The sequence below is a fragment of the Triticum aestivum genome, chromosome 5D (assembly GCF_018294505.1).
Source record: "Triticum aestivum cultivar Chinese Spring chromosome 5D, IWGSC CS RefSeq v2.1, whole genome shotgun sequence".
Lineage (NCBI taxonomy): Eukaryota > Viridiplantae > Streptophyta > Magnoliopsida > Poales > Poaceae > Triticum > Triticum aestivum.
Window position 1 is genome coordinate 551,032,383 of NC_057808.1, and position 13,573 is coordinate 551,045,955.

Genomic DNA, 13,573 nt, shown 5'->3' on the forward strand with positions numbered 1-13,573 from the left:
CCGTCATTAGAATGGGCATTTAGGCCTGTCAGGGTAGAGGATGTGATCTGTGCGCCATGCCAAGTTATGTATCTGAATTGAAGCAGCAATTTGGAACACAAATTATTCAGTGTTCATGCATGCTCTGTTTCCTCTGTTTTTGTTCTTCAGTTAACACAGTACACACCCAAATTCAGTTTCTAGTAAAAAACAAAATTGGGCTGCAGAATAGATGTTGGGCCGTGACCAGCCCACCCGCGTAGGGGCACCAGCCCACCTCTAACTTCGGCAAATAAAATGTGGCCCAATAAAATGTTACTTGTTTTTATTTTGGCCTTTTTCTTGCACTAAATTTTGTGATGGATCATTTTTTGATGCACTAAAACTAAATGTTAATTGTTTTTATGCATGTCTACGGTTCCATGAACTAAATGAGTTGATGCTTGCATGAAGTGCCTGAAGTAAATTAGTTTGCATTTCCTAGTTGCACCCATGTCCATAGTGGGTTTGCATGGGGCTCCTAGTTGCATGTCCATGGTTTGGCCAATATTTTGAAGATGGTGTGTGTGGTGATTGTGGTGTAGAAACCCGGGCCCGTAGCAACCCATAGCAATACACGAATAATAAGCAAAAACAACCCATAACAATTCACAAATAATAGCACGAAACACACAATATATATAGTAGCATAACGATTATATAGAAGCATAACGATTGCAACCCATAGTTCCATGATAGCCTTACAACTTAAAGTACTAATAAAACTTAATAATAGTAGCATAACGATTATAACTTAAAAAAACTAATACGACAGTTCTATAGCAAGCTAGATAGATAGGGGGGCACCAAACGCGGGTTCTTCGGGTTCTTCTCCTCCTCCTCCGAGGCCACCTCGCTCCTCCGGGCGCCGCCCTTCACTCCTCCCCGTTGTTGATGGGGTACGGGAGCGTGTGCATAACGCCGTTGTTGGGGAAGATGCCGTTGAAGTCGGTGAAGATATTGTAGGTTGTGAAAGCTATGAACTCACAACCAACCCAATACGCTCGCCCGAGGAGATGGAAAGCATCGAAAGGGTTAGTGAATGTGGCGAGGAGCCCAACCACAACGCCGTTGTGGTTGACCTCCTCAAGATGGTACATCCGAGGAGAGACGCGGGGGAGGTGGCGGAAGCCGGCCGCAAGGAAGAACTCCGTTAACTCCCTTGCGCCCCTCCACCTCGAGATTGCCCAAACCTTAAGGGTTCTCTCTACATACACTCCGGCCGGGTAGAGCCTTTCCGGCACGGTTGGGGGGAAGCGGTAGGTGGGGCCGTTGTACTGCATGGTGGCGGGGTGGCTCGAGGGCTCGATCGGGTTTGATGGAGAAGAAGGAAGAAGGAGGGCAGAGGAGGCAGAGGATGGGGTGTGGATGAGGAGGGAGAGGACGACGATAGTGCCCGGCTTAAATAGCCCAAGTGCGACGTGGTTTCACCCCATAGAATTAATGGGCGGGCGGCGTTTGGTGGCGCCCCATGTAAGTGTGTACACGAGCGTGGGAAACGGGCTGCGATCCTTCTGTGCCACCGGTCGCGGGTCAAGGGGGACGGGCTCACGCACGCGTCTGTGCCGTCATGGGTCAAGGGGACACGCCTGCCCCGGGTTCTCTGCGTGTGCCGCCCGTGCATTCATGCCGTAGCCCATTAATTTGCACATCTTGCTAGGGCCTGGCTAGAGGGCAACGTTTGGTCGATGGGAGACGTGACAATAATGGACGCCTTCATTTGCCCATCTTGTAACGGGCAGCACGCCGTTTGAACTGCATCGATACCCACATCGATACCCCATGCCAGTATTGCGTCCTCAAAGAGGAGCACGCCATGTACAACACGCAATGCAGCGTTGCCTTTTTGGTTGTCTTCATCGGGCTGCTGCATTGTGGCCGGGTGCATGCTTTCGTGCGACGATGCATCAGTTCTAATGGTAGGCATGCGACAGGTTACTGCGTCGCTAGGGGTGGCGGAGCAGGGCTACGTCGAGGGCATGCATGCAACGCACGGGCGCAGTTCTGCGGGTGGGCATGCATGCTGCGGGTAGGCACGGGCACGCATGCAACGATGGAAAGGGCACTGCGTAGGCTTGGTCCATGCACCGCGTCAACTCTTGCCGTTGGATTCAAATGAACGGTCCTAATGCCCCCAACGAGAGAAGCTGATCCAAACCCCACTGATTCAACCAATCAGCGCGTCTCATGCGGATCGATGCACACTGATTCAACCAATCAGCGCGTCTCATGCGGATCGATGCACACTGTAGCTAACCCTAGCGCCTGATCTCAACCGTCCACGCACAACGATCGACGACCCGGTAGTGTGCGGGGTTTTGAGAGGGGTTTTGAGGGGTTTTGACTGATTAGGGTTGAGCATAACTAATTCAAAAAAATCAAAAAAATATAAAACTTGCGCACATAGTCTTATTATGTCGTATAGTAACGAGAAAAAAATATAAATATGGTTTACATACATTTTTTCGAAAAATCATTCATAAAATTGTCATTCCTCGAACAATGTAGTATGGAGTTCAAGGGAGAGAGTAGTGGGCACCCGAGAGTAGGTGGGGTTTTGAAAATGAAAAGCGTGAAAACCTCACCAAAACTTCATTTTGGATTGACTAAGAAAGATCTTAACTTACTTTTGTCATTTTCATGTTTTAAACTTGTTTTATATATAATTTTCTATTAAACCTTGTTTTTTCAGAAAAAAGAAAATAATAGAAAATTAATTCAATAAATAGTGAGACTTTAGATTTACACTATATAGGTAGAATAGATGTGTAGAAAAATTATTTGGCTGGTTTAGACAAGGTGCCAAAAAAAACTTGCTTAAATATGAGGCCGTTTATCCTACCTTTGGAGGTTATTTGAGACACACTTTTCATGACTATGAGTTCAACTTACCAAAAGCGCTCGGAATGATCAGCAAGCAAACATATTTCAGTTGAGGTACTTTAGATAGCATTAAAACAACAATACCCCATCCCTAATTCAAATTTGAGCCCAAATTTGAATTTAAATTTGAATTTTATTTGGCTGGTTTAGACAAGATACCAACAAACAAGTTCGAATAGAAATACGGGGATACATAGTGACTACCAGTACGCACCAAGTTACAAATATTATTACATGCCCCAAATTTTCAAACTGTTCTCTGTTCTACCTCTTCCTACCACGTCGCGTGCCCTTCTTCGCCTTAGCACTTCTTGTTTTTGGTTCTACTACACACATAAGTTCACTGATCATCTTGGTTTTCTTCACTGGTCTTTTCAACACCTCGCCAACACCCTCGTGATCAGTGTCTTCAGTCTCAATGTTGACAGCAGTTCCAGTTTCTTCGGTGTGTACCTCAACATAGGTTTCGTCAGTCTGAACCTCGACACGCTCAGGTTCAGTTTCAACCTCGAGAGCAGTTTCTTCAGTCTGAATGTTGACTGCAGCAAGATTTTCTTCAGTCTGCTCAGGCTCAGGCACACTTCTCTTCTTTCTACCGCCATTGACTCTTGCTTTTTTTTGTTGGCCAACACTGTTCAACAACAAGGGGCTGACTTGCTCGCTTACTCCTGGCCATTGGGAAAATGTTATAGATATAGTAATTGGAAAAAAGCACCAAATCAAAACACAAACAAATACACAAGAACATACTTTGGCTTATCAGGAGTGTAATGGCAATTGACAGATCCCACTCTGTGCCCAAGTTCCTGGCATAACTTGCATCTGTTTTTGTTACCTTTTTGGGCGCTTTTTGGCTTTCCATCTTTCTTTCCCTTCTTACTACTCCCACCTTTCTCAAACCATGCCTTGAATCTACTCTGTTTAGGCCTACCAGCCTTTCTTTTCGTCAAGGGAGGACACATGGAAAATTCAATGTCCACTTCAGGCCACTGAGACTGATCTGTAAGTGCTGGAATTGGAGTAGCATATGCAGCTTTGAATCTTGCTACCGAATAATATTCATGTAAATATGGGTGCCTATTTATCTTTGGTTGGGATGCTAAGAAGAGAATGGCATGCTCACATGGTTTACCTGTGTGTTGCCACTCGAGGCAAGTGCAATCATGCAATTCAGTGTTAACAACATGTCTCCTTCCAGTTTTGTTATCTCTAACTTCAGCACCCCAAGGTGAAGATTTTTCAACAAACAAATGTGAAAGACATCTGCTCCTATTGACCACCTGTTGTACCACTGCTGGAAGCTTATCACCTTGCAGACAATCACCTATCCTTCTTCTCAATTCCCACAACCGCATGAGCATGATCCTGATTTGGTCAACCATGTCATGCACAGGCAAATCTTTTAACTCCTTCACCTTGTTGTTGAAACTCTCTGCCAAATTGTTGTTGATGTGGTCACACTTGATGGCAGTGTTGAATGCTGACCTATACCATAACAAAGAATGGTAAGTGTTCAGCCATGGACCAAACTCATCACATGCTTCCATTATCTTATCAAGATGATATTTGTGTGTCTGTCTAGTGTAAGATCTTGCTGCTGGCCACATGCGCCCAAATTCTTCTCCTCTAAATTTTTTGATCAAATTCATCCACAAATGACCGAAGCACACCCTCTGCTCAGCATGCGGGAAAACATTTTTCACTGAATTTTCAAGCCCCTTACATGCATCTGTGTGTATAGCCAAAGGTGACACTGGCCCTAGGCATCTTTTGAACTGGATCATGAACCATGTCCATGAAGCCTCTGTTTCTGACTGAAACAAGCCAACAGCAATAGGAAACATCCAGTTGTGTCCATCTAGAGCATTGCATGCTGCCAACTGACCATTCCACTTGCCTGTCAAAAATGATGAGTCTATGCTCAAATATGGACGGCACCCTGCTTTGAACCCATCGATGCAAGGCTTCAAAGCCATAAAAAACATGGAGAACTTGACTTCACCTTCGGCTGATACCTCTGTATCTATCTCCACAACACTGCCAGGTGACCTCTTTTCCACCTCTGCTTTGACGTTGTAAAGCATCCTAAATGTATTTGCCCAATCACCATATAAATTTTTGATTGCCCTTTGTTTTGCCTTCCACACTGTGGTATATTTCAGTTTAATGGGGTACATCTTTTCCAAGTCTACTTTGAGTTTCTTGGCAGTAGTGTTTGGTGTTTTGGCTAAAATTGGGGTGATCTTTTCTGCAACCCAAAGTTGTGATGTCATGGTTGATACTCTTTGTGAACTTGTAATACAAGTATGTTGATTGGGGATTTGGTTAACCCTGACAGTACTTCCATCACGTTGCAGTCTAGCAGATATGTACCACTTGCAAGGCTTCACACTACCATCAAATCCTCTGCACCTCGCATAAAACTTCTTTCTATCAGTCCAAACAGTCTTGGCATCAAACTCATGTTTCACTGCATAAGTCTTGAAACACATACTAAACTCCTTCATGCTTGGGAACAACTTGCCTACTTCAATGATAGGGTTTTCTTTGTCATACACATGCACCAGCTCATCATCATGTGCATCATCTACTTCATCCGCAGCTTGTTCCATCAACTGTCCATCTACTTCTTCATCAGCATTAGCAGGCAAACTAGATTCGCCCCTCTCCTGCTTATCTCTGTCATCGACTGGAATGCCAAAAAGTTTGGCCATCTCAATGCCAGGCATTGGTGCAATGACCAAATCAGTAGTCTCATCTAATTCAACTACATTCCAATCAACAGTTGCTGCAGTTTCAGTTTCAGTTCCAGTCACCTGTCCCTCTTCGGCTATTACTGTATGTTCAGTACACATGGGAATCAATGGCCTCTGTGTAGCCCAATCATCATCTACCATCTGCGCAGCCAATTGTGATGGCACATATCCAACCTTCGAAAAAATGTTCAGATCAACGAGCTCAGCAAAAAAATTAGCCCGTTTGCTTGTCCAGCCATTTTGCCGATCGATTTCTTCAACAATCTGTTCACCATCTTCTATTCTCACATACTCTCCTTTCTAATCATCAAACCGCAACAGTGATACTTCTTGCTCTGGACCCCAAACAATATTCTCCCCAATTTTTTCCACCCATTTCTTCACTGTCGTCTCTCCCATGTTCTGTAGAACTTGTGGATCAATCTCTGTAAACTCAACCTCCCATTTAACAATTGTGTCTATCTAAATGTTCTGTATGCTACCATCAACTAATTTTGCCTTTGATGGAAAGAAATTGACTATCAATTCGAAGGTCCGAGCGGCAGCATCCCCTCTGTCAGTGGCGGACAGTGTGAGCCCGTGAGAAAGAGCAGACGAGGCCACCCCCTAATTGCAGGCAAAGTTGGATCGGAGAGAGGCGCATTACCTATTCGAAGTTGAATCTGGCGGCTCCATCTCAGTATGCCCACGGGCTCCCCTCACAACCTATCGATTCCGCAAGCGAAAACAGAGGAAACGAGCTGAGATCTACGGGCCCGAGAGAGGAACGGGAGGGCGACTAGGGTTTGAATTCACTCACCATTTTCTTATGATGAAGGCTCCGCTGCCGTTGAGAACGAGGGCTCCGCCGCCGCCACCGAGAACGCAAGATCCACCGCCACCGGAGAAGAAGGGGGGCAGAGTGGCGGGCCCGGCACGGTCGGGCGGCAGGGCACGGTCAGTTGTTTTGAGGAACAATTAAGTTGGACCCACATGTCCTAACATAAACGGGCGGGCTTGGTTGACGACCAATTTAACCACATTTAACACCCCATGTGGCCCTGGACTATTTACACGCTCACATGTGTCGCACCACAGCCATTCGCTCGAACAATGTCGCACTCATGCCAATTCACCTCAAAAACGTCGCACAGGAGTTATTGGCCCCTCGTTATAGTATGAGCGCTTTCTTTTTCCCGGCGTCAAAACAGGGAGTCCAAATATGAGCACTTTCTATTTCTTCCCGTCAAAACAGGAATCGAGTAACCTGTACGCCCATTGCCCTTCTAAAACAGGGAGTCCAAGTCTGAGCACTTTCCGATACGAGGCTTTATGGGAGAGGGAAACGACTCTGCAGCCCACGATAGAGGAATGTTGGAAGAAAATGGGAGCGGCTGCAAATCTAGCAGAGATTCAGAAGAAAATACATGATATGCAGCAGAGTTTGAGTAAATGGAGTGCAACAAGGATTGGGTCCATCACCCGACAGACTGGCAGTCTTCGAAAGCGGCTGAAGTGGCTCATGCACAAACCACCATGCGAGGCAAATGACAGAGAGATCCGGAAGGTATCGGCAGAACTTGATGAAATGTTGTTGAGAGAGGAGATTTTATGGAGGCAAAGATCGAGAGCAACATACATACGAGAAGGGTACAGGAACACAGAGTGGTTCCATCGACAAGCCACATGGAGAAGGAAGCAAAACACCATCATGAAACTGAAGAACGGGCAAGGTCAGTGGGTAGAAGGAAGAGAGGATCTCCAAAAAATGTCCACAGACTTCTTCAAAGTATTATATACAGAGGACAAGAAGGTAGTACCACAAGAGCTACTGGGTTTATTCACAAGGATGGTTAGTGAGGATATGAATGAGCAGCTGGATCGGGACTTCAAAGAGAAAGAAATCAGCGACGCATTATTCCAAATTGGGCCACTCAAAGCTCCCGGACCAGACGGGTTCCATGCTCGTTTCTTCCAGAGAAATTGGGACGTCCTTAAATCAGAGGTGGTGTTAGCTGTGCAGGCCTTCTTTCATAACGGCGAGATGCTAGAGGGGCTGAATGATACGGTTATTGTGTTGATACCTAAAGGAAACGACCCACAGAGCCTGAAAGACTTCAGACCAATAAGCTTATGCAATGTGATTTACAAGGTGATATCTAAATGCTTAGTCAGCCGATTGCGACCCCTCCTAGATGAGCTCATCTCAGAAACACAAAGTGCTTTTATCCCAGGGCGCATGATAATAGATAATGCACTGATCGCTTTTGAGTGTTTTCACAAAATTCAACATGGTAAGGTAGCCCAGAACACACACTGCGCTTACTGATACGTCTCCGTCGTATCTACTTTTCCAAACACTTTTGCCTTTGTTTTGGACTCTAACTTGCATGATTTGAATGGAACTAACCCGGACTGACGCTGTTTTTAGCAGAATTGCCATGGTGTTATTTATGTGCAGAAACACAAGTTATCGGAATGACCTGAAACTCCACGGAACTTATTTTTGGAAAATATTAAAAATATTGGCGAAAGAATCAAGGCCAGGGGGCCCACCACCTGTCCACGAGGGTGGGGGCGCGCCTGCCCCACCTGGGCGCGCCCCCTGCCTCGTGGGCCCCCTGTTGCTCCACTGACCTCAACTCCAACTCCATATATTCGTGTTCGGGGAAAAAAATCAGAGAGAAGGATTCATCGCGTTTTACGATACGGAGCCGACGCCAAGCCCTAAAACCTCTCGGGAGGGCTGATCTAGAGTCCGTTCGGGGCTCCGGAGAGGGGAATCCGTCGCCATCGTCATCATCAACCATCCTTCATCACCAATTTCATGATGCTCACCACCGTGCATGAGTAATTCCATCGTAGGCTTGCTGGACGGGTGATGGGTTGGATGAGATTTATCATGTAATCGAGTTAGTTTTGTTAGGGTTTGATCCCTAGTATCCACTATGTTCTGAGATTGATGTTGCTATGACTTTGCTATGCTTAATGCTTGTCACTAGGGCCCGAGTGCCATGATTTCAGATCTGAACCTATTATGTTTTCATGAATATATGTGAGTTCTTGATTCTATCTTGCAAGTCTATAGTCACCTACTATGTCTTATGATCCGGCAACCCCGAAGTGACAATAATCGGGACCACTCCCGGTGATGACCGTAGTTTGAGGAGTTCATGTATTCACTATGTGTTAATGCTTTGGTCCGGTACTCTATTAAAAGGAGGCCTTAATATCCCTTAGTTTCCATTAGGACCCCGCTGCTACGGGAGGGTAGGACAAAAGATGTCATGCAAGTTCTTTTCCATAAGCACGTATGACTATATTCGGAATACATGCCTACATTACATTGATGAATTGGAGCTAGTTCTGTGTCACCCTATGTTATGACTGTTACATGATGAACCGCATCCGGCATAATTCTCCATCACCGATCCAATGCCTACGAGCTTTTCACATATTTTTCTTCGCTTATTTACTTCGTGGGCTAGCATGCCGCCAATCTTGCGTACACTGCTTCTCACAAGTCTGAAAGTGTTGTGGCGGTTGCAAACGCCCGGCACGCGTCTCCGGGGCGTGGCCTACCAGCTCACGGACGGCGCCACCGCCGGCACCTGGAGGGGGGAAACGGACGCGTCGGGTCTACACGGAGGGAATGTTGCTGTGGGTTTGGCCCGGATGTTGCTCCCAGGTGTCCCTCTGTGCTGATCTGACACAACCGGGTGGAGATGTCCACTGTTCAAAGCCCGCCCGTGGGAAGTCAAAGGGCTAGATCTCGTGGTCGACCGCTCCAGGGTTAGGAGGGACGGGGGCCCTGGGGGCTAGCAATGCCACCGGAGCGTCGCACCGGCACCTCATACATGCGGGGTGGTGTTGTGGCATGTACGAAGAGGCGGCATGCGTCTCCGGGATGTGGCCCCCTCACGGACGGCGCCGCCGCCGGCAGCTGGAGGGGGGAAACGGACGCGTCGGGTCTACACGGAGGGGATGTTGCTGTGGGTTTCGCCCGGATGTTGCTCCCAGGTGTCCCTCTGTGCTGACCTGACACAACCGGGTGGAGAGGTCCACTGTTCAAAGCCCGCCTGTGTGAAGTTAAAGGGCTAGATCTCGTGGTCAACCGCAACAGGGTTAGGCGGGACGGGGGCCCTTGGGGGTAGCAATGCCACCGGAGCATCGCACCGGCCCCTCATACATGCCGGGTGGTGTTGTGGCATGTCCGAAGAGGCGGCACGCGTCTCCAGGGTGTGGCCCCCCTCACGGACGGCGAGGACACAGTAGTAGACGTTATGCGGTCACGGTGCGGCGTGAATATTATTAAATACTCGGATCGCGATAAAATCATGAATTTTTTACACGACGTGGGCACATGTGCTATAGGAACGATGCTAATTTTTCATAATTTTTGGTGATGGAGAAATATCCGAACAATTCCCTCTACGCGGATTGCCCTTCGCATGTCTACGACTGTGGCCGGCGGCCTCCATGGGCTAGCATGCCGCCAATCTTGCGTAAGAGGCTTCTCACAAGTCTGAAAGTGTTGTGGCGGTTGCAAACGCCCGGCACGCGTCTCCGGGCATGGCCTCCCAGCTCACGGATGGCCCCGCCGCCGGCACCTGGAGGGGGGAAATGGACGCGTCGGGTCTACACGGAGGGGATGTAGCCGTGGGTTTGGCCCGGATGTTGCTCCGAGGTGTCCCTCTGTGCTGACCTGACACAACCGGGTGGAGAGGTCCACTGTTCAAAGCCCGCCCGTGGGAAGTCAAAGGGCTAGAACTCGTGGTCAACCGCTCCAGGGTTAGGCGGGACGGGGGCCCTGGGGGGTAGCAATGCCACCGGAGCGTCGCACCGTCCCCTCATACATGCGGGGTGGTGTTGTGGCATGTCCGAAGAGGCGGCACGCGTCTCCGGGGTGTGGCCCCCCTCACGGACGGCGACGCCGCCGGCACCCGGAGGGGCGAAACGACGTGTCGGGTCTACATGAAGGGGATGTAGCTGTGGGTTTGGCCCAGATGTTGCTCGCAGGTGTCTGGGAGCGCCAACCATCTCCCTCCGACGGACTTGGCTCCGCCGCCGCCCCCACCCGCACCGTCGACGACCCCCTCCCCCTTCACTCACCTGACCAACTAAGCTCCAAATCGAGCACGCGAGGCGGCGGCCATGGCGCTTCCGGACCCGCGACCAGGCCACGGCCTCGGCGGACGAAGCTTCTCGAGTTCGGCGCCTCCCCTCCCCTCCCCTCTGTGTGGTTCCGGGAGAGGAGAGGGCCGAACGGTTAAAAAATTAAAAATCTATATGAAATAGTAATACATAAAAAAACATAAAAAGGAAAAATATTACTATAAAAAAATTAAAAAATCTATATGAAATACAAAAGGAAAAATATAACTATAAGAAAATATTAAAAAATCTAAAAAAATATATGCCTACGGCTAAGCCGTCGGCATAGGTGCCACGTGGCATCGTCAGCTATGCCGACGGCTTAGCCGTCGGCATACTTCGCCTTCTCCGTTAATGGGCTCGCCCCCTCCACTCATTCCCCATCGCGCCCCCGACTCCCCACTTGCCACGCCGCGCCGCCGCTCCACCCTGACCCGCGCCGCCGCCGCCACGCTCTCCGCCCACGTCCTTGCACCGCCGCCGTCAGCCTAGCCACCCAGACCCGCGTCGCCGCCGCGACCCTCTCCGCCCCCTCCTCACGCCGCGCCCCTCTCCAGCCCGCCCCCTCACCCCACCGCCCCCTGCTCGCGTCGCGCCCCTCCCCGCACCGTCCTCGCGCCGCGGCGCCCCAGCCAGGCCGCCCCGAGTCCGCCTCCCTCCTGCTCGGGTCTCGGCCCTCGCCGTGCCGGCCGGGGCTCGGAGCCCTCCTTCGGCGACCCCTGCAGCGGTGGCCCCACCGCCCTGTCCCGGCCCCTGCCCCGGCGACCCCTGCAGCGGTGAGATGGATGCATGGATGATTTTTTTTGCAATATGTTACTAGTTGTTATGTGCATGGATGCATGGATGAAATTTGTGATAGTTGTTATGTTACTAGTTGTTAAATGAATTAATGAATATTTGTTGATGGATGGATTGATGAATGTTGTTATGTTTTGTTAGATGAATTTGTGATAGATGGATGGATTAATGAATTTGTTAGATGGATTTGTGATAGATGGATGGATGAAATTTTGTTAGATGGATGGATTGATGAATATTTGTAAGTTTTGTGTTTGGTCATGTTGTTTCATATGATACGTTGTTTGTCATGTTTAGTGTTAGGTCATGTTGTTCCATAGGACACTTAAATAAAGCTTTTTTTGCAATTTGAGATGTTGTTTCATGTTGGTTCATAATATAGTTTCAATGCTTTATGTGATATGTGATGACCTAAATTTTTATCACTTGGTGAAATTAACAGGATTTGTGGTGTTCCATCTTCCGGGAGTGATCTTCGACATTGGAGGTGTTGGTCCACGATCGTCCCTCCTTTGATCGACTACATCCTCTACATCGGAGGGTGAGCAACAATTCCATGATCTCGTCCACTTTTTTTCCATGTCACTAGATTAAATTTTCACATCAAGTCGCGTAACCTAGGTCTCCCGTCCGAAAGGGTTGCATCGATAAATATGCATTCAATTGCATATTTATCACCGCAGCTCTTCCGGATTGTCCAGCGCTTTCCACGGACAGCCCGAGGATATGTAGATTGGGTACGTTGTTCATGCTCTACCCCGTTTCGAGACAGGATTTCGGCGGCGTCTCCCTGTTGTTCTCCGGATGCACATTCTCTCGGCATTTTGCCGAGACGTGTATTTGGAGAACAGCAGGGAGGTGCTGCTGAAATTTTGTCTCGGAATGTGCTAGAGCATGGACAACGTACTCAATCTACCTATTAGAGATGTAGGTGGATTAGGACCCATCTTTACCTATTAGAGATGTAGGTGGATTAAATGTCATTTCTCGTCAACCTTGTAAAAAATAAAATATTGATGTGTGTAATTTAAATGAATCCTTAATTTTGTTGTGTGGCTTCCAATAAAGCAGAGATGACAGATAATCAATGGATGTATAGTGGGTTTTTCCGTCGGAATCAAGTAACAACAGAGTGGGTCGAGAAAACTGATGTGTTTTTGAAAGAGATAATCCATAGTCCAATGAGGATGGTGCCAGAATGCCCGTGTGCCAAATGTAAGAGACGTATCCGCAGAGATAAGAGTGAGATGACTAAGCACCTTCGCACGCATGGATTTATGCCCAACTTTAATATGCCGATAAACTGTGCCCAGTGGGACCGTGGTAGAGAGGAGGTGATACGACAACGCGTCGCTGGTTATGAGGACGATGGGGTTAGAGACATGCTAGATGATGTCTTCGCTGCACAGCCGACACCTATGTCACATTCAGCGAATGAATCGGAGGAGCCGGAGGAAACCACAAAGGCCTTCCTGGAAATCTTGGCCTCGTCAAAGAAACCTCTCTATGAGGGTGCCAAGCTGTCTATGCTGGATGCCATCTCGCAACTGATGGCAGTCAAGGCTGAGTACGACTGTATCCGAGGTTGCTTCAAAGCATTTCTGAGAGTATGGGCTAACAGCCTGCCTGAGGGCCATGAACTGCCGAAAACCATGTACGCTACGAAGAAAATCATGAAGGCGCTCTCCATGGACTATGAGAAAATACATGTTTGTCCAAAGAATTGCCTTTTGTTTAGGCATGAGTATGCGGATGACAACTACTGTAGGAAGTGCGGTTCCTCTCCGTATATTGAGGTGGTCGATAAGCATGGTCAGAAGCAGCAGCAATAAATCCCTGTGAAGGTTCTTCGGTATCTTGATCTTATAAAAAGACTGCAGAGCCTTTTCATCACCGAGGAGTCTGCCAAAATGATGAAGTGGCACAAGGAAGGGAAAAGGTACAATCCAAAAAAAATTGTACATCCATCAGAAGGTGAAGCATGG